This window comes from Pleurodeles waltl, chromosome 3_1 (genome assembly GCF_031143425.1).
Source record: "Pleurodeles waltl isolate 20211129_DDA chromosome 3_1, aPleWal1.hap1.20221129, whole genome shotgun sequence".
Taxonomy (NCBI): domain Eukaryota; kingdom Metazoa; phylum Chordata; class Amphibia; order Caudata; family Salamandridae; genus Pleurodeles; species Pleurodeles waltl.
The window spans coordinates 1,526,004,322-1,526,025,696 of record NC_090440.1 but is presented as its reverse complement, the minus strand read 5'-3'; positions in this window follow the sequence as shown (position 1 = coordinate 1,526,025,696).

Below are 21,375 nucleotides of genomic sequence, written 5' to 3'. Positions count from 1 at the left end.
TACTACAGTAAGGAAATGTTAAAGAGATATAGGGATTCATACTCTACCCCAACTCACCTGAACAACCATTGATATAGGCCAAGATTAGTGAAGATGATATAATTGCTAAATTCCTTGACATTTTTAAAGATTGGTTGGGCCAACTAAAAGGTGTTGAAAACCCAATATTACTCAAGAAGGGAGGGGTGCCCGTTGCACATAAAAATGATAAAGTTCTGCACTTAATGTTGGAACCCTTGAAAAGGGAACTGGAGATGTTGTCTTTTTTTCTGGAGTCAACTCCTGTTGTTTTGGTACCCAAGGATTGAGGTAATGCATCAGGATGGGCAACGGTCTTCAAGATCTCAATAAAAACATATGGGTTAACAGGCAACCACTGCTTAATAATGGGGAGGAATAATGATTGCTGAAGGGTGCACATTTGTTCAGTGTGATGGATGTTTCCGCTGCCTATCAACAAGTGATTTTTATTGAGGATTCTAGACACCTGACATAATTGGTCACACTTTTAGGCTCTACTAGACTCAATTAAATGCCCTTTGGACTAGCTTCTGCTCTGGTGTGTTTTCAGCACATAGATTTGAAGGTATTAGAGAGTACAGCCCAGGTGAAAGTATAGTTTATTGAACCAACATGGGTGATCATGATGCAGTATTTATGATGGCACTGAAGCGATTGCAAGAAAACGATCTGCCTTGAAAAGAGAAAACTAAAGTTTAGAGTAGACACAGTAACTTACCCCGGACATATCATTTTGGGTGAAATAATTAGCCCCAAGTTCGATCTGGCTAGGATGACTTGCATTCCTTCCTTGGTTTAGCAGAGTATTATTCAAAATTCAGTGAAGGGTTTATGATCTCATAAGGCAGCTTTTAAGCAAAGGTGAGACATTTGACTGTTTGGAAGATTGTGCCAGAAAGATCAGGTTGTGTGTCTGGAAGTTGCCTACATTGGGTGGTTTTGAAGTACATAAAAAAACGACTGACTATGGAGGCAAACTTAACGGACTTTGGTGCTGAACTTTCTCAGCAGGACAATGGTGAAGAAAGGGTAATGGCTTTTGCCCCTACAGGGCTAAAGAGAGCTGAGGAAAATTACTCTGTAGTAAAAACTGAGCACTTGCATGTAAAGGGTACACAACACCTCAAATTCTATTGGTGGGGATTACCATTCATAGTAAGAACAAACCATTGGAGAGTTTAGTCTTGAGCAAGGGAATTGAATTGAAAGGGCCACCCGGCTAATCAGTAGGCAGGTAGGAGTAGTCCGGAAATTCACCTACCAAACAGAATATATAGCAGGTTAGCTGAATGGGACAGCAGTCTGCTTGTCCTGGTTGCCAGTTGCAGATTCTGGCTATGAGACTGACATCATGGGTACAAGAGTGTTCTACTAAAGAAGAGTGAAGCAAGGCAACAGCTGAAGATGGCACTTTATCCAAAACCTATGAATATATAGTTAAGTGATCATCTAGACTAAGGGAGTTAACGGATACAGAGAGACTTTCAGATGGTCAGAGGTGAGTTGTGTGTTTATGGTGGGATGCTATGTAGATGGGTGAGGCAGGTGCCTCCCATTAAATTGCGAGACAAAGTAGTACACTTGGCGCATGAAGACCACTTAGGCAAAACAGGACAAAAGATCAGAGATCAGAGAGTGGCCTTACATAGATCACATGCCAGAGACTGTAGTTCAGAACTGTTTACTATGAGATGAGAGTAAGACAGCAAGAAAAATTCCACTGTCATCTAGAGGTCCCAGAAACACCTTGGAACAAATTAGGGCTGAATAGAGTGGCTTCACTTAATTTATTGCATCCCTTGGAGAGGTTTGTGATATTTTGACTAATTACACTTCTAAGTGTATCTTAGCGGATCTCAGTCGGTTGTATTAGCACTATGATTGTTTTTTTGTTTTTTTTAAGATGAGTTTTCCTGAGAGGGCGTTCCCAGGTGCATTATCATAGGCAATATTGTGCAATTCACATCTTCTAAGGTTCAATTTTCTGAAGGACATGGGAGTTTCTCAACTGAGAACTAGTCTTTGCTTGCCCCCTAAGTAATGGTTTGGCTGTGAGCATGAGTAGGTTGATCAAGGATTGCATGCAATAAACTATGCATAACAGATGTCCGATAAAGAAGATTTTGACAGATGCACTTTGGGCTCATATGACAACACCTAACGCAAAAACAGAGATGACTCTTTTCCAGCTACTGAAGTGGAGGATGGTGAGAGCAGAGATGCACCTAGAATGGTTAAAGGTGTGAGGTAGGAGTGATGATGGGTCATGAAACTTGGAGCAAGATATGGCGGTACAAGACCATTATGTGGGAATCGTGGCCTAGATAAACAACCCATAGTGTCAGGCAAGGAGTGTGTGGTTGCTATTGGCCTTTCCAGATCACAGTAATAAAGTCTAATGCATGCAGGGCAGAGAACGGTGAATGATGAAACACAACAATGTTTCGTGAGATGTGTTAATGAACAAGTTACCTACCTTCGGTAACGATTTATCAGGTAGAGACATATTATAGGTGTAGATTCCTTAACTTAGAATTTCCCCCAGGCGTCAGACTTTTCTTGGACATGCACATCCGTCGTTGGCGTTGTGGTCTCTGGGATGATGTTGGGGTTTAATATAGGTGCTGACTCAGAACAGTGACGTCAGTTTCTTTTCACGACTTTCACTGAAGTGGCACGCCAGAGCTAAAGCCCTAAAAAGGGGACTCCCTGTCCCTAGAAATCAGTTTGCAAGGGGGAGGATGGGTTGGTCGGTAAGGAATCTGCAACTAGAATATGTCTGTACCAGATAATTTGTTACCGAAGGCAAGTAACTTGTTAATCTGAAAGAGACTTCTAGTTGCAGATTCCTTACCTTAGAATAAATACCCAAACATTACCATCCTCAGAGGAGGGCTGTGAACCAAATCATACTAAAAGGTCCTTCAGGACCGAACCACCAAAGCAGCTGTCTCTGCAGAACTGACTGTCCACGCAGTAATGTTTAGTAAACCTGTGCAAGGTCGCCTACGTTGCTGCCTGACAGATGTCCAGGACTGGAACTCTGCGTGCTAACGCTGTGGTGGCAGCAGTTGCTCTGGTTGAGTGAGCACACAAACCCTTCTGGAGGTTGCTTCTTTGCCAAAGCGTAGCACATTTTGATGTAGAGAAGCACCCATTGTAAGATGGTCCGCTTCTTCCATTTCTTCACAACCACACACCCAACAAAGAGTTGATCGTCCACCAGGAAATCTTTAATGCAAATGCTCTTTTTGGATCCAGACGGTGGAGTCTCTTCCTCATGCGAAGGTTGTGGGGGGTGCATAAAAAGTAGGCAAAGTGATTGATTACCCCACGTGAAAAGGTGACAACCTTGGGAAGGAAGAAGGCCCTCATGCATAGCACTACTTTTTTCAGGATGTACAGACAAAAATGGAGGCTTCGAAGAAAGAGCCTGGAGCTCACTCACTCTGCGAGCAGAGGTGATAACCACCAGAAAGACAGCCTTGAGAGTAAGGAGGCGCAAAGGACAATTGTGTAAGGCCTCAAATGGAGCAACATCAAGTGAGGACAAGACTAAGGTCCTATTGAGATTGAGGCATAATAAATGGAGTGGGAGGGTACAAATGGGTAAGACCTTTGAGGAGGATCCCCACAATAGGGGACACGAAAAGAGAATGGTTGCTAGTGTTCCAGTTCAGATAGGACCTAGCTTGGCATTTGGGGCTGGACTTTTCCTATTGGACCAGGGCTAATGTTAATTTCTGTATGGCTGGGCCTAACCTGAGGTGGCATGGTGGGCAAAATAATTTAGTCAGAACTAGTTTATTCACTGATTCAAGACAGCAGACCACTTGGATCGATAAATAGAATGTAGTGCAAAAGTGCCAGTGGCCAAGCATAAAATGGCAGTTGTTGGATCCTCAAATGAAAATGAAATAAATAAGAAAACAATATTAAGGGTTACAAGGAGTTGGAGGAGCAGCAGAGGAGTGGGTGGACGGAGCAACTCAGGTGCTTGCAGCTTGGCAAGGGAAGGCCTTAAAATTCTAAAATAAAAAAGAAATAAAAAAAGAGTGAGGTGAGGACCACAATGGATGAGTTGTGGGAGAGAGTTAGAACATTCCTACAGTCATGGAGGGTTGACATAAAAATGAATAAGCTTTGACAAAGCAAATAGGTCTCACCTTTGTGACCTACTGGCATTACCAATGTTTTTTTAGCCATGCTGCACAGCATCCCCAATGGTATGCAGTGAGCTAAACAAAAAAAAACAACAAAAATGCTTTGATGGAGGTGTTATTTTCTAAGCGCATGCACCATGCAGATGCTTTTTTCCCCTTTTAACTACCGATCTGGGGTGGAAGCAACATGAAGGAGATAGGCGTGAGCAACATGGTGAGAGGGCAGGGAAGCAACACGGGGATTGGAGACAAACAGCATGGATAGAGCTGGTGGTGGCGGGGGGATAAGGAGAGAGGAGGGCACAAGTGAGGGGAAACAACATGGAGGGTGCAGAAAAGTAATGGGGAGAAACACACTGGTGACCGCAGCAGAGCGAGGGACAGGGAGAAACACTCAGGCAACAGTTAGCAACAAGTGCAGGGGGAGAGATGTACGGGAGGAAGACAGCTAACACACACACTTTTATGTGCTTAACACAAAAGCAAACAGTAGTGTTGGAAAACCAAGTTGTGTAAGTAGAGATGTCAGCCAATCAAAGAGTTAGTAAAGAGGCAATGATCCATGGTAGGGGCAAACACAAGATTGACAAGCTGCAACATAAGATGCAGGCAAATGAGAATTAGAGGAAAGCCAAATAATGGTTAGCAGTGGGCAGCCTCCAAGTCCCTCTATGTTCTGTGTAATATCAAAAATATGCTGAAGACGCTATGCTCCAGAGGGGGGACAAACACAAGACCTCAAACCATCAAGATTACAATGTTTTCAGCCATGTTGTACAGCTGTGCAGCTGAGGTGCAGCACAGCACAAAATTAAAATAAAAACACTATGATGCAGCCATCCCTTTATACCTCTCGCTTGCAAGGAGTACTGTTTACAATAAAGGGCTTTGCTGCCTCCTTATCAGCCAGGGCGCGTCAGAAGTCACTTCCTTTTCTTTGTGTGGAGCATGGACCAAGCACACATTGCTTTCTCTTGATTTGCGTCCATTCGCCAATTGTGCTGCGATTGAGGTACATGTTGTAGGACACTTCCTGTGTTCACAGTTCCTGTGCTTTCTTCACTTGTTGTTTTCAAACACATTTTTGGACACCGTTTATTCACACCTTCATTTTTTGGCTTATTCATACAACTATAATAAAACAACATTTTATGTGGGTAGGATTTGGCCGTTTTAATGTATAAACACCACATTAACACATGCACCTTCATGAAGCTGGCAGCCACACACGTATTTATGTTGCCTTCCAGTCATCCATTCCCTTTATGCCTTTTTGTTGGCCAAATTCAGTTCCTTGTTTAACTTACTTACACCCACACCAGTACTACTCTATGCCACTGTACTGCATGCCATTCTACACCACTAACTTATAGTCATGTGTCATAAAACATGGCTAAAAGAAATGAGCAAACTATAGGAAAGTGCCCTTTTTTGACAGTGGGCCATCCTGCTAGAGGCCCACTGAGTCTAATGAGGAAAGACTGGGAGAGACCTCTCAAAGAGCCTAAACAATACATAGTAAACTATGTGCTTGGCCTTCATTCAAGGATGGCTGAGTACATTGAGAAAGCAAACCACAACTCTGAGGCCAACCAAGAGCTGAAGCCATGATTTGACCAAAATGCTACCCTGGTTGAATTTCAACCAGGGCAAAAGTGCACTCGTTGATGGGTGTCCCATGTATCCCTACTAATCGCTTGGTGTGCTGTATGACCGTTACAGTCCAGCCTTCCACCAGAGATGAGTTTCTTTCTGATCCCCTGCAGGTGAAAGCCCATCTTTCAGAGGCCAGGAACAACGCCTGTCTGGAAGAAGGTGATCACACTTCCTCCAGCAGGATAGGTAGTGAATTTAGCATATCAAGGCCAGAGGCTTAAAAGCCTCTGCCGCCCTTGACATGCGACCATGGCTTCCCACAAGACCTGGGGAACGCCACCCCGCTGCCCTAAGGCCCATGTGGCACCAGAACAGGTGGGAAATTCGATTTGCAGAAGGCGTGTCACACTTGCGGGCTAGGCACACCACTAAGGTGGGCCACCTGAAGTGGACAAAGAAGGGTTCACTATCTTGGTTTTTGTGCAAACAGAGACTTATGGGTCAGGGTTATGTCCACTCCCTACAGGAGACACCAGGGGTAGGTAGCCCTTTGGCTACTACCCTATAGTTCCCTAAACACATCTACATTCAGTATTTAAGGGATCCCCCCGAAACCTGGCCGATAGATTTTTCCGCCTGGGAACAGAAGGGCAAAGAATCATCACCACAAGAGATAAGGTTCTATACTGATTTTGCAACAAAATCCTGCTGAGATGCTGGAACCTTGAAAAGTTCAAACACCAGACTCGGCCAAAAGTTGTGCATCCTCCCCAACCTTGGGAGGACAGTCCAGCACTTTGCCAATCATTTGGCATTTCCCTTGTGATGAAGGAGCCATCCCCCTGCAAATGCAGGCACCGACCGCAACTGCCCAGATCACTGCGTTATTGGCCAACAGGCCCACTGAGACAGCAACACGTTAGGAAGAGGTTTATGTGGTTCTAGGAGATCAGCCTGGCTCTCCAGAGTATCGAGATGCGCCGCTCCACAGGTCAGTCCCAGAACCATGAGAGCCTCAAATGCAAGTAGCCAGCAGGCCAACCACCTCTGCACCTGAGCCCCACAGCTCAGGTTCACTGCAACCAACTATGTCCCCTTGCTACTAAGACCCTCAAGGCTGAGCCCCCATTTCGGTTCTGCTAGACTTGTCCCCAAAAGCCCCTCCTCCCTTGCCCCCTTTGCCTTCTACAGTGTAGCTCTCGAGGCTACCAACCTGTCCAGCACCTCTGCACACAGACATGCCAGGGTACGTAAACTAAAACTGCTGGTGGTTGGCCTGAGCACTTTAAGTTCCAAAGGGCACTCCCTTACTTCACCTACAAGTATATACATGCAGTGCGTCTTTACTCCCATGGGATAGGATAAGATAACTTTACTGCATTTAAGGTACATACCTCAAACTTTTGTGTATTTTTACTTTACTTCTCAAATCACTAACTCTGAAAGTACTTACCGGATTCAGATGATCATGGTGTCTAAATTTATATAAAAATCTGTGTTTTTTATAAAATGATCTCAGATTTCTTTTTGTGTGTGTGTTTGCAACAAATGCTTTACGCTCCCCTCTGATAAAACTAAGAGGCTGGACAACACTACCAAAAATAGAGCACTTGGGATTATCAAAGTAAGCCCTGTAAACCAAATAGGGGTCGTCTGGACTTTTTTTGCATGGTGTGCCTTTACATTGGTCACTACGTAAAAAGCCAGTTTCCTATACAAACATAACTCTTGTATAGGATTTGCTGGTAAGGGAGGTGCCATGGGGGCAACACAAACAATGGAAGGAGACGAGTTTGGGAGATGGAGAATAGCCATGACATGGTGAGCAGTGTCCGCATCATAGTGTCTTTATTTTGTCATGGTGGGTGGAGGCAACATAGGGAGGGAAGATGGGTAGGATGTCCAAATGGGCAACACAAAGAAGGAAGGCAGAAGGTGAAAAAGAAGGGAAGGAAGGTGGCAGCAACACAGATAATAGAAGGAGGAGAATGGCGGTGGACAGAAGTATGCAACAACATAAGGAGGGAGGTTGGAGGCAAGCAGATAGAGCAGAGGGTTGGCAGGCAGAGCACAGAGATGGAAGTACATGAGGGACCCAGCTGAAAAAGATGCACTATGGTAGACTGCTTACACACAAAGAAAAAATTAGCAGTTAATAAATGAGCAATGTGTCCATGCCCTTGGAGGGAGATCAACACACAAAGAGGAAAGGGTAACTTAAAAGACTGACCAATAAGAAGCAAATGAGTGACAATGAAGCCAATCAATAAAAAGCAACAGGTGGCCTCAGAGGGCTGTCATAAAACGAGTATCTCTATAGAAAGGCATGCACTAACTTAGGCGAGACGTATAAGGCAGGCAAACAAAATTTACAATAAAGCCAAACAATGGTAAGAAATGGGCAGGTTCGAAGCTCACTGAAAGATTTTGTAATGAGGCACAAGAGACTTGCCTACAGACAGCTTAAAAAAGCACAAATACCAGAACAAAGATCCTCTAATTGGAGAAAAATGGGATATGAGTAAAGAAGCACATAGCCTGTTGTCATGCTAGTATATCCACAGAGTAATAATTTAGTAACGTTTTGTCGTGTGGACCAAATTGCTGCCTTACATATGTCAGCTACAAGAATGTTTTAAATAAAAAAATAACAAATTAAAAGCCATGTTCGCCCCATTTTTTTTTTTTTTTTTACAGTATGCTCTAAGGGATCGATTGATTTTGCATAGCAGCACATTTTACAAGACATTTTGAAGTCCCTATTTTGGAAATTGCTTCTCCTCTCTGTGGTGTTGCCAAGGCAACAAACAATGGGTAGTCTTCCAGAAGACTTTTCTCATTAATATAGTAAATAAGCACCCTTTTGACAACTAATGTGTGTAAAACTCTTTCTGCAAAAGTTTCTGGTTTTGCAAAGAACACTGGCAAGCCTATGGATTGATTTAAGTAACATGGGGAATTACCCTGGGTAAAAACCTTTGGTCTGTCTGCAACACCACCTCTCCTTTATGTATTCAAATAAAGAGTCCTTGAATAGTGAGTGAGTGTAACATGCTGTAAAAATCTAGTGGCTACTAAGGCAGCTACTTTCCATGAAAGAAATTGGAAATCAACAGCATGCAGAGGTTCAAATGGCAGTTCCATGTGAGTACTATGTGTAAGGTTCATAAAGGTGCTGGAGGTGTTATAGGTGGTATAAGTTTTTTTTTTAAGACCCTGCATAAAGGCTTTAGTCACTTGATTTATAATAGGGAAGACAGTCCTCTGTTTTACATGTATGCTGCTAGTGCTCCAGGAAACTCACAGATGTATACACCAATCCTGTTTTTTTAAATCTGGGAGGCAGAAAAATATATTTGAACCATTTCCTCTCAAGAGTTCAAGTTGATATGCAGCACAATCATGGCTGTTTTTTTCTTCAATTTAGCAGCAGAACGTGCATGCTTCACAAAGGATAGCCAGGCATTCCTCTAAGAGATTCAAGTACCCAAACTCTAAGGCCTCAGGTGCCAATTTGCAGGATTTAGTTTCTTGTTGTTGGGATTCAGATTAGTCACTTGTGTTGAGTGAGAACGTCCAATCTGAGGCAAAGCTTCTTTTGAGATGAGATGTATATTTCTAGTAGACCCAAGCATCATGTATGCTGGCCCATGTTGGGACCACTAGAATAAGCGTCATTGCCTCAATGTCCTGACTATAAATTACAGGGAGTGGCAAAAAAAAAAAAAAATCATATGCTAATATCCTGACCAGCTCATCAATTGTGCATTGCCTATAGATTGTGGGTTTGGACTTGAGGGTGGAGTTCTCAAACATGCATTTGTTGATGCATCCAGCTTAGGAGCAAATCCAATAGCCAATAGAGCTATTGGCTTTGTAACACAAGTTACCTAACTTCAGCAATGCTTATCTGGGATAGACTATTTAGCTGTGGATTCCTTACTTTAGAATATTCCCCAATGGTCTGACTGGATCTGGAAACTTTTGGTGAGCAGTACGCCAGTAGGTGGTGTAGTTCGGCCACATTTGAAGTGATGTGTGAGGGGCCTATATAGGAACACCCCAGCATACTGACGTTTGTTTCTTTTCACGACTGTCCACACCAAAAGTGCAGAATCATGGGGAACACTGACCACTGGTGTGCTAAGCTAGGACCCTTAAAAAGGGGGAACAACCTTTCACCTTTGATAATGCCTTATCTGGTAGAGACAATATATAGTCACAGATTACTTACCTTTGAATTTCCCTCGGCGTCAGACAATCTGGAAGATTTCTTGTGAGCAGTACCTTTATGTGCCGCATTTGGCGTTGATAGGCTCCGAGTGAATCATTGGCGCCATCTGCACTGAAGTGACATTGTGGCACCTATACAGGCACCACCCAGGTGCACTGACATCAATTACTTTTCACAACTTTTTACGCCAGAAGTGCAGAGCCATGGAGTGCACTGACCACTAGTGTGAACGACTAGGCTCCTGAAACTGGTCAACCCTGTCCCTAGAAATTTAACGCAGAGCAGGGAGGATGGGTGGGTTGATAAGGAATCTACAGCTAGATATAGTCTCTACCAGATAAGGCGCTACAGAAGGTAACTAACTCGTTCATCTAATAGAGACTTCAAGCCGCAGAATCCTTAACTTTGAATAAAAATCCAAGGAATACCATCCCTGAAAATGGGTCTGGGGATCAACTTCAAACATCAAGCGCTCATCCCCATGGACCGGACAGTCCAGGCAGTAGTGTTTTGGAAATGTGTGCAGAGATGCCCACATTGCTGCATGGCAAATGACCAAAAAACGGAACTCCACAAGCAAAAATCATCTATAGATGGTCCAACTTCTGCACCGATCAACCTTTCGCCGCACAAACATACCCCACGAAGCGTTGGTTTTCCAACCAGAAATCTTGAGTGCAGTAGAACAACAATGCTCCTCTTGGGTTCAGATAGTGGAGTTGCTCTTTCTTTAGACGGATGTAGAGGAGCAAAAAGGGTAGGCAGTGCAATTCTTTAGCCTACATGAAAAGGGTTGAGAACTTTCAGCAGAAAGGATGCCATTGTGTGAAGTACCACTGTCAAGGTAGATAAGGCCTGCAGCTCACTCATTTTGCGGGCATATGTAATTGCCACAAGGAAGGCTGTTTTCAGTGTCAGAAGCCTGAGGAGACAATTGTGGAGAGGTTTCAAAGGAGCACACTTCAAGAAGGTTAAGACCAGACTCTGATCCCACTGAGGCCTGATAAAGAAGAAGATGATAACCAAAACCTTTAAAAAACCTATGTACAATAGATTACTTGAACCAGGCGGGTTGGTCAGGCAGCTGCAAGAAGGCAGAAAGAGGAGAGAAATAGCCTTTAAGAGTGCCCAGAGCAGAGCCCTGCTGGGCAAGGGAAAGAATAAAGAGCAAGACTTCAGAAAGAGAGGCATGTTTCTCTGGACACAACAATTTCTTTCCAACGGCAGGCCTATACTGTCTTGGTGGAGGGATGTTTGGCTGCCAGAATAACTGCAGGAGGAAAGTCAAAAGCTGTCATGCTGCTGCTCCATCTCCAAACAAGAAGCCAGAAAGTGGGCAGATACAGGTGATGAACCCACCCCTGGAATGGAAGATCCTCCTGAAGGGGCAGCTTAATCGAAGGCTATGCTCAGTAACTCAGGATACTACACCCTCTGTGCCAAGTCTGGATCCACAAGAATGAATTGGGCCTGGTCGTTCCTGATCTTCTTGGGAACTCTGGGCAGGAGTGATATGGTCAGAAAGGTGTACAGCAGGCCAGAGCTCTACTCAAGACGAAAAGTGTCTCTGAGCGAGTGCCACCTTGGAAACTCCATTGTGCAAAACTACTGATGTACGTTCTCAGCGGAGGTGAACACATCTAACCAAGGATCTCCCCACTGCTGAAAGAGACATTGCACCACTTCAGGAGATGCTTTTGTAATCTGTTTGGCAACAACAGCTGAGTTTGTCTGCCCAAGCATTCCAGGAGCCCACAATGTGTTGAACCACCTGGGTCATACCCTGCTGTTCCTGCCAAGTCCAGAGATGTAGGGCCTCTTGACACAGGGTCCATGAGCCCACCCAGTTTGTTGCAGCACCGCATGGCAGTGGGGTTGTCTGTGAAATCTTGCACTAGCCTTACCTTAATGGAGGGTAAAAAGGCTTTCAATGCCAAACATATTACCCGGACTTCAGCAGGTTGATGTGGAGTCCTGATTCAGCTGAAGACCTCTGGTCTCCACCTGGTTGGGAAAGGGAGAGGCATCTGCCTCTGACCCAATCGCAGAACACTGGCCACCACTGCATGTCTTGTGCAGGTCCCTACGAGATATGGACCTTGTAGTCATGAAGGGGAGGGAGTAGCTCCTTCAGACCATCTGCCAAACCTACCTGTCTGATATGGACTGCCAGCGGGGCCAGCAACTGAATGCCTATGACGGTAAAAGGGGCAGATTAGGAAGGCTTGGAGGCTGCAGCTGCCGGGGGTAGGGGAGTCGTAGTGAACTGACCAGACCATTGGCTACCTAACCCACGAGGCCTGTGTGTACCGTCCCCTCAGCCATGCAGAAGCTGGGGAGCATGTGTGACTGTAAGGGAATTAGCCCATCTGGAAACCCCTTCTGTAGCCTCGAAAGGCAGATTGTAGATGACATGGGGCGGCAGAGATGCCCAAGGACTTGGCTGTAGTTCAAGAGTCCTTGAAGCGCTTTAGCTCCAAATCTGCCTGGTCTCTGAAGAGAAAGGTGCCATTGAAGGGCATGACCATAAGGGAAGCTTGGCATCCCCGAAAAGACAGACGTCCGTAACCAGGTGTGGCCCCTCAGGGTCACAGTCTATGAAACCGCTCTGCCCAGTGAGTTGGTCGTGTCCACATCATATCGTGAACTTTGCTGCATCTCTCCCATCGGCAAAAGCCTGAGAGCACAGCCCGGGCCTCTTTTGTGATGTGTGGCACCACTTGCACAACCGTGTCCCACAGGGTGTGGTGGATTGGCCCAAAAGACATGCTTTGTTCACAGACCGCAATGAAAGGCTGACATATGAAAACAACTTCTGCCCCCAAAGAGTCCAGCCTCTTGGATTCCCTACCTTGGAGGGGGGGGGGGGGGTAGGGGGGGGGGGGGCTTTGTGCAGAAGGCGGAACGTTAAAAGTAGTCAACTGTCACTGTTCAATCTTCATGCATGAAGGTGAAATGCTTTCAGGTTCAGGTGGAGAACCCTGACCTACTGCTGTGACAGAAGATCATCCTTAAGAGGCAGGTTGATCAGGAGCCGGTGCTCAAGCTCAACAGCTCCGGATACCAGACAATCCGGGCTCATTCCGGAGCCACAAAAATGACTTCCGCTCGGTTGCTCCTGATCTTCTTGAGAACTCTGGGCAGGAGTGGTACCTGGAGAAAGGCGTACAAGAGGCCGGAGCACTACTAGAGGAAAAAAAGTGTACCATAGCTAGAGCAGTCTTGGAAACTCCAGCAAGCAAAACTGCTGAGATTGGGCATTCTCAGTGGAGGCCAACAGATCTACCCAAAGCTCTCTTTATTCCTAGAATAGATCTTACACCACCTCTCGACGGAGATGCAATTCATGATCTGCTAAGCATTGAGGACTGAGTTTGTCTGCTGTGGCATCAGAGAGCCTGACAGTTGTTGACCCACTAAGGCTATGCCCTGGTGTTCTAGCCAAGTGGAGAAGTATAAAGCCCCTTGACAAAAAGTTCACAACAAACCTGTTTGTTGCAATACAACATGGTGGTGGTGTCCTTAAACACCTTTACCAGCCTTCCCCTGATTGAAGGAAAAATGTCTTTCAATGCCAACCAATTGCCTGAAGCTGGTGCAGATTGATGTGGATCCCAGAAACTGCCAGAGACCACAGTCCTTTTAAGTCCAAATCTCCCGGATGGCCGCCCCAGCCCAGGAGAGGGGCATCTGCCACTATAGTTACCTCTGGCTGGGGACAGGGAGAGGAGTCTGCCACTGACCCAACTAAGGTTTGTTAGTCACTACTGTAGGTATTTTGCAGTTCTCTCTGAGATGTTCGAGAGATTCCCCTGATGTTGCCACCACTAGAACCTCAGGTCCCACTCCACATCCCACATGTGCTCCTAGGCATGTGTCAGTTGCAGAATTCACAAGGCCATGAGGCCCAGCAGCCTCAGTCAGTCTCACCGAAATCCACGATAGAGCCTGAAACATCAGTATTGTAATCTGAACACCCCATACTAGCTCCTTGGGGAGATAAGCCTGAAACTGCACTATGCTTAAAGGACCACAACAATGAAAGGGAGTGCCTTAGAGGGAATCAGGTGTGATTTTGGCACGTTGCTAGTTAACCCCAGTGAATGCAGAAGACCGGCACCACCCCAGATCCACCATTGGATCCTTAGAGCCCGATTGGTGCCAAGATCAAGTCTGCCTGAAGCCCTGAAGCCTGGAGCCCCCTCCAGATCAATGAGGCCCTAGGACACTCCAGAGGGATCAGGTCCCTGAAAAATGATATGCATGGCCTTGTAAAAGTTTTCCTTTTTTTTTTTCTTCCTTTAGTCGGGCTGGGGAAGTTCTGGCTCCTGGAAATTCAGGGAGGTGCAGAGATGGTCTAGGCACAGGCTCCACCACAGTGCTAAGACTTGAGTGCAGGCAGCCCTGCAACTTTTCCGAGGACTTGTGTGGAGAAGTCAAAGTCCTCTTCGACGACTTTTACTTCTTCTGAAGTGGAATGACGATTGCTGGGTACGGCTTGATGAACAATACCGGGGACCTTCCTTGTGACGAGACCTTGAACATTGGAGTCAATCAACATCGAGGTGCTTGAGGAAGCGTTCCCTCAGTGCCTTATGGTGAATCACGTGGCAGCCCTCATGCCTTTGCGTTGTGGTTTTGCTAAAGACACCAGAGACTAACCAAATGCGGGTCTGTCACAAACATCTGTCAGTGACAAGTGCCACATGGTTTAAAACCTGCCTTTCTGGTGGACATTCTGCACACCAGAAGACAGTCAAAAAATCTTTGACAATGGTAAAAAAAAAAAATTAAAAAAAAATTAAAAAAAAAAAGTTTGTGTAAAAGTGACCCATGTTACTTCCGCCGTGAATGACTACTCCATGAAGAGCTAAACAGCGCCACCTAAGGGCACACAGGTGTACTGCCCACTAAACGTTTCCAGATCCAGTCTGACACCTTGGGAAGATTCAAAAGTTAGGAATCTGTGACTAGAAGTCTATCAGATAATGTTTTTTTAGCCATGCTGTTCAGCAGCATGGCTAAAGGTGAAGAAAACTACGTCTAGTGCCATCATGAAATCTATCTGGTGAAGCACTGGAATAACATTCTGCAGGGTGGCCATATGGAAATGCTCTGACAATGAACTGGTTGAGTAGTCTGAGTAGTATGGGCTACACTGTTCCATCCCTTTTGGGGATGAAGAAGTACATTGAGTAAATGCTCTGCCCTCTTTGGAGTAGGGGTACTGGTAATATGGCCCCTTTTTAGGGCAGGGTTTGAACTACCTCCCCTAAAAGGGTGACCTGCTGTTGACTGTATGTATGTATTTTGGTGGTATGTTGGGTGTGTGGAACTCTAAGCAATAACCTTTTTGGTATATTGATAACATCCACTGATACAAGGTCATTTCCAGATAGCATGGAAGAAAATCACTTATTTGCCCACCTGCCTGGTTGTATTTGCTTGGGAGTGAGATTGGAGGAGGTGGGAAGTTGGGGAATGTCTGTGGCTGAGGTTGCCTTTGGGGATCTACCTTTGGTATGATCTACCATTATTTGCCCTGTACCTCTCCTTGAGTAACCCGTGGTGTTTTTTGGGATCATGGGAGACCTGCAGCTGTTATTTTTTTATATGTCTACATGTTTGAGATTTGACCAGAACTTACTCTGCTTCTTCAGTATGGCCTAGAAAAAGTGCCTGTGGATGTTTGTAGTGCCCCCCTCAGACCTTGCAATTTCTGAGTCCCTTTAAATTCCAACACTTTGTCCACCTGAGGGACTAAAAAGATGCTTCCATTGAAAGGAATGTTAAGAAGGTGCTGCAGCACCCCTGGTTGGAAGCTTCCCGACACCCAGAGCAAAAGGTGTCTATGGAGTAACATAATTGTGTTTATGCTCCTAGAGGGCATATTTGCAGTGTCTAGTTTGCAGCAGATGTTGGCATTAGAGATCATATTCCATTCAGAAACAAGATCTTCAACACGTCCTGTATGACCCAAAAGGATACTGTATTGGGCCTTCATTACTTCCAAATGGAATCTGTTGTATTGTGACAGTAACGCCAATTAACTGGTTCCCTGCAAGTGGGCTGTTGCTCCTACAGCAAGCAACTTGTTTGCCTGCAGTATCTATGCGCTAACTTCCTTTATCGGGGGGTACGGCATACCAGGTAGTCAGTGCATACTGCCAGGAAAAGGACACGTACACAAACAGAGTCTGGTGGGACCAGTGATATAATGTAGATCCGGTCTTCTGTCAAAGATTTTTTTTTTTCTCTACAAGGGTGACACTACTCTAGCTCCTACTGGATCATTAAAGTTGTCATGGGCTGACTTTATCAAACCCTTCAACAAGGCACAAACTGAACAATGCATTCAGCCTTTGAGAGTGTTTCCTCTTCCATGATTGACACTGCAACATTGTGGTGTTGAGCCACACACTGCATTAAAGCATGGTATTCTAATATATCATACAGGTTAGGTTTGGCTGGATAAATCTTAATGTCCGTAACTGTTGGTGGGAGGGTGGTAGTTGGGAGCTCTATTTGCCTCTTTTTCCACAGCTTTTGTCCACTTTTGGCCCCCTCGCCGTTCTCCGGCCTCGCCGATTTTTCCCGCTGTTTTTTGCTTTTCCCCGCCTACCCTCCCGCCGCCCACCTCCCAGCTGACCCCTCCTCCCCCAGCTACCCCATATATGGCGGCCGCTGCGAGGTGGAGGTAGCGACCCTTGACCCCAGGGTAGGTCGCTCCCCCACCTCCGCAGCGCCACCAGTGCCTGACTGCCTCCTCTCACCAACTCTCAGCTCCGCTCCAGCTGCCGTCTTGCCCGCTGGTGTCCTCCTTCTCCCGAGTGCTTGGCCCTGTGTGACTGGCTGAGTGATTGATTTCCCCCCGTTTTCTTCCGTGTATCCCGAGTGCTTGGCCCCGTGTGACTGGCTTGAGTGATTGATTTCTCCCCGTTTTCTTCCGTGTAACCCGAGTGCCTGACCCCCCGTGAGTGCCCGGTCCCCCTGCCACGTTTCTCTCACCCCCGTTTTCTCTCCGGCCCCCTCGCCGTTCTCTGGCCCTCGCCTCGCTTTTTGCCTCTTTTTCCACAGCTTTTGTCCACTTTTGGCCCCCTCGCCGTTCTCCGGCCTCGCCGATTTTTCCCGCCGTTTTTTGCTTTTCCCCGCCTACCCTCCCGCCGCCCACCTCCCAGCTGACCCCTCCTCCCCCAGCTACCCCATATATGGCGGGCGCGCCTAAGGCAAGCCCGTCTGCGCCTGGACCGCGCCCAGCGCCCGAGCCCCTGGCCCCCGCAACCCCCGCCTGACCTACGACTCCGCCAACCTCAACCCCGGCCGCACGCCGGGCTGCCACCGCGCCACCCCGAAACGAACCCACGGACCCTTCACCTGCAGCAACTGCCGCTTCACCTGCCAACGGACTCGCACCGCTCCCGTCAAGAACGACTCCCCCGGAAGCAATCTCCACTGCATCCTGGTCAACACCCGATCCGTCCACAGGCACGCCATCGAACTGTGGAACCTCATCAACTCAACGAACCCTGACACTGCCTTCCTCACCGAGACCTGGATGAACCCCTCCTCAACATCCGACATCGCCATAGCCATCCCCGACGGCTACAAAATCATCCGGAAAGACCGCACCAACCGCACCGGAGGAGGCATCGCCATCGCACACAAAAGCTCCATCCGCATCTCTACCCACACCGACGACTCACTCCCCGACGCCGAACATCTCCACTTCACGATCCACAGCGACCCCAAGACCACCCTCAGAGGCACCCTCATGTACAGACCACCAGGACCTCGCACCAAGTTCAGCGAAGACATCGCAGACTTCGTCAACCCTCACGCACTCTCGTCCACCGACTACATCCTCCTAGGAGACCTCAACTTTCACCTGGAGAACCTCACTGACAACAACTCCACCGCCTTACTGGACAACCTCGCCAACCTGGGACTGAAACAGCTACTCAACACCCCCACCCACTACGCCGGACACACGCTCGACCCCATCTTCTCCTCCAGCAAAAACATCACCTTCAGCCACGCCACCGAACTCACCTGGTCGGACCACAGCTGTGTCCACTTCAGCTTCAGGAAGACCACCATGCGTCACCACACCCAGCAACCACCAAGAAGACACTGGAATCGTATCACCACTGAACAGATCGCATCAACCCTCTCCCAGAACCAACCCACCAACACCACCGACACCAACAAAGCCGCCAACAACCTCACAAGCTGGATCTCCGACTGCGCCAACCTCCTGGCCCCCCTGAAGACTCGAGCTAACACCAACAACCACAAGAAAAACTCCTGGTTCACCCCCGACCTCAAGGACTCCAAGAAAGAATGCTGTGCCCGCAAGAAGAAGTGGCGCCTCAACCAGACCGAGGAGAACATGTCAGCTCTCAAGGACGTCACCCGTCAACACCACCAACACCTCTGCGCCGCACGAAAAACAGCCTACCGGAACAGACTTGACAACAACGCCCACAACAGCAAGGAACTATTTGGCATCATCAAAGAGCTCTCCAACCCGGACGCAGAAAACAACTCCATCCCTCCCTCACAAGACCTCTGCGACTCCCTCGCAACCTTCTTCCACCACAAGATCACCGATATATACAACAGCTTCACGACCGCCAACGCAAACCACCCCCCCGGAACCCGCCACCAACATCACCACCATCCTCACCTGGAGCCCAACCACCACCGAGGAGACCACTCGCGTCATGAACTCGATCCACTCCGGATCCCCATCGGACCCCTGCCCGCACCACATCTACAACAAGGCCGACAACATCATCGCACCGCACCTCCGAGACATCATCAACGCCTCCCTCACCACCGCCACCTTCCCGGAGAGCTGGAAACACGCAGAGCTCAACGCCCTCTTAAAGAAACCCACAGCAGACCCCACCAAACTCAAAAACTTCCGACCCATCTCTCTCCTACCGTTCCCCGCCAAAGTGATTGAGAAAATCGTCAACACTCAACTCACCACCGCCCTGGAAACCAACGACTCCCTCGACCCCACACAGTTCGGTTTCAGGGCCAACCACAGCACCGAAACCGCCCTCATCGCAGCCACAGACGACATCAGAGCCCTGACCGACAAGGGAGAAACCGTGGCCCTCATACTCCTGGACCTCTCTGCAGCCTTCGACACGGTCTGCCACCGCACCCTGATACGCCGCCTCAGCAAAGCCGGCATCAGAGGTAAGGCCCTGGAATGGATTGTCTCCTTCCTCTCCGGAAGGACTCAGAGAATCCGCCTGCCCCCCTTCAGATCCACAGCCACGGAGATCATCTGCGGCGTACCCCAAGGATCCTCCCTCAGCCCCACTCTCTTCAACGTCTACATGACCCCCCTGGCGAACATCGCACGCATACACGGACTCTACCTCCTATCCTACGCCGACGACACCCAGCTCATCATATCCCTCACCAACAACCCCACCTCAGCAAGGACCAGACTACATGACGGCATGAAGGAAGTAGCGAACTGGATGACAGACAGCCGGCTGAAACTGAACACAGATAAGACGGAGGTCCTCATCCTCGGCCCTACTCCCACCGCATGGGACGACTCATGGTGGCCCCCCACCCTAGGCAGCACTCCCCAACCCACCGACCACGCACGCAACCTCGGCTTCATCCTGGACTCATCCCTCTCCATGACCAGACAGGTTAACTCGGTGACCTCGGCATGCTTCAACACCCTTCGCATGCTCCGCAAAATCTTCTGCTGGATCCCCACCGACACCAGGAAGACCGTCACCCACGCCCTCGTCACCAGCCGCTTGGACTACGGGAACACTCTGTACGCCGGCATCACCACCAAGCTGCAGAGGAAACTCCAACGGATCCAGAACGCTGCCGCATGACTCATCCTGGACATACCCCGCCACCACCACATCTCCGTACACCTAAAGAGACTCCATTGGCTCCCAGTCAACAAGAGGATCACCTTCAGACTCCTCACCCACGCACACAAAGCCCTTCACAACCTCGGACCTAAACTCATCAACAACCGCGTCTCCTTCTACACTCCTCCGCGCACTCTACGCTCGACCGGACAGGCCCTGGCAGCCGTACCCCGCATCCGCAAAGCCACCGCCGGAGGAAGATCCTTCTCTTTCCTGGCAGCGAAGACCTGGAACTCTCTGCCCAGCCACCTTCGCGCCATACCTGATCACCTCTCCTTCAGAAAGCAGCTCAAGACCTGTCTCTTCGAGCACTGACCCCCCCCCCTCCAGCGCCTTGAGACCCTTTATGGGTGAGTAGCGCGCTTTATAAATACGAATAATTGATTGATATGTGATTTGCCATGTGGTTCACCCTCCCCATATGGGCTACCTGGGTCCGAGAAGGACTGACTAGAGCCTTCTGGAGACTGTGTTGGAAGAAAAGGAAGCAGTGTCGAGACTGGCCTCAGTGTTGAAGGTTGTGGTTGAGGAATTGTCAAAGGTGCAGTTTGCAGTGCTTGTTTTGATGAAAGTGCAGTCTAAATAGGTGTTATGTGCTCCTTGCGCTTGTGTCCTGGGTGTTGCCTGGGGGTTCTTACTCAAAAGTAAGCTTTGTTTTCTTTGTAATGGCAGTAAACATGGAGACAGTTGTTCTTTTTTGGAGTCTTTGTAGAGTTTTGCTGACATCCGGGTGAATAGATAGAGATTTCTGACTAGCAGAGTTCTTCTAACAGTCTTTCTAATATAGAAGCGTCCCAAGTCGCCAAGTTTAGCACTGACAGTCGTCTCAACCTTGAGCTCTGGCCTGGGTGGGCCTGTGGCAATTTTGGTGCTGAAGCTAGCATGTGGTATCCATTTGGGCGTGTCTGCACCAGAGATGGTTGGGCCTGGTCTCTGCTCTGAGTCTCCACCGGGACCAGAGGGTGGCTGTGGGGCTACAAGTCTCTTGCATACACCCTGAGGGGTCTTGTTTTTCTTCAGAGGCCTCTGCTGAAGAATTTTTTACAGCTTGATGATGGTCCCTAGAATTTTATCTTTGTGTCAAGTGGATCTTGTTTCCTAAAACGTCTAGGCTGCCAGACATGGCCTGAAGCTGCATCCCAAGTGCACCCAACACCTGGTTCTCACTCACTCTCTTACATACCCAAGCGTCTATTTGCACCTGAAAGCTTGGCAAAAGCAACATTTCTTCTTCTGAAATAGAGACAGAAGCAGAGGTTACAGACCTCATGCTGGTAAACCAGGGATATTTGGAGAAACAAGGTGGGCAGAATTGAAAGGGTTTCCTTTCCATCTGCCTACATTCTGCAAGGCAGAGTCCTCTAATTTATTTTAAGGCTGTTGGATTGGTTAATGTCTATGGACCCGACTGGATGGATCAGATGAGGATCGATTGTAGATT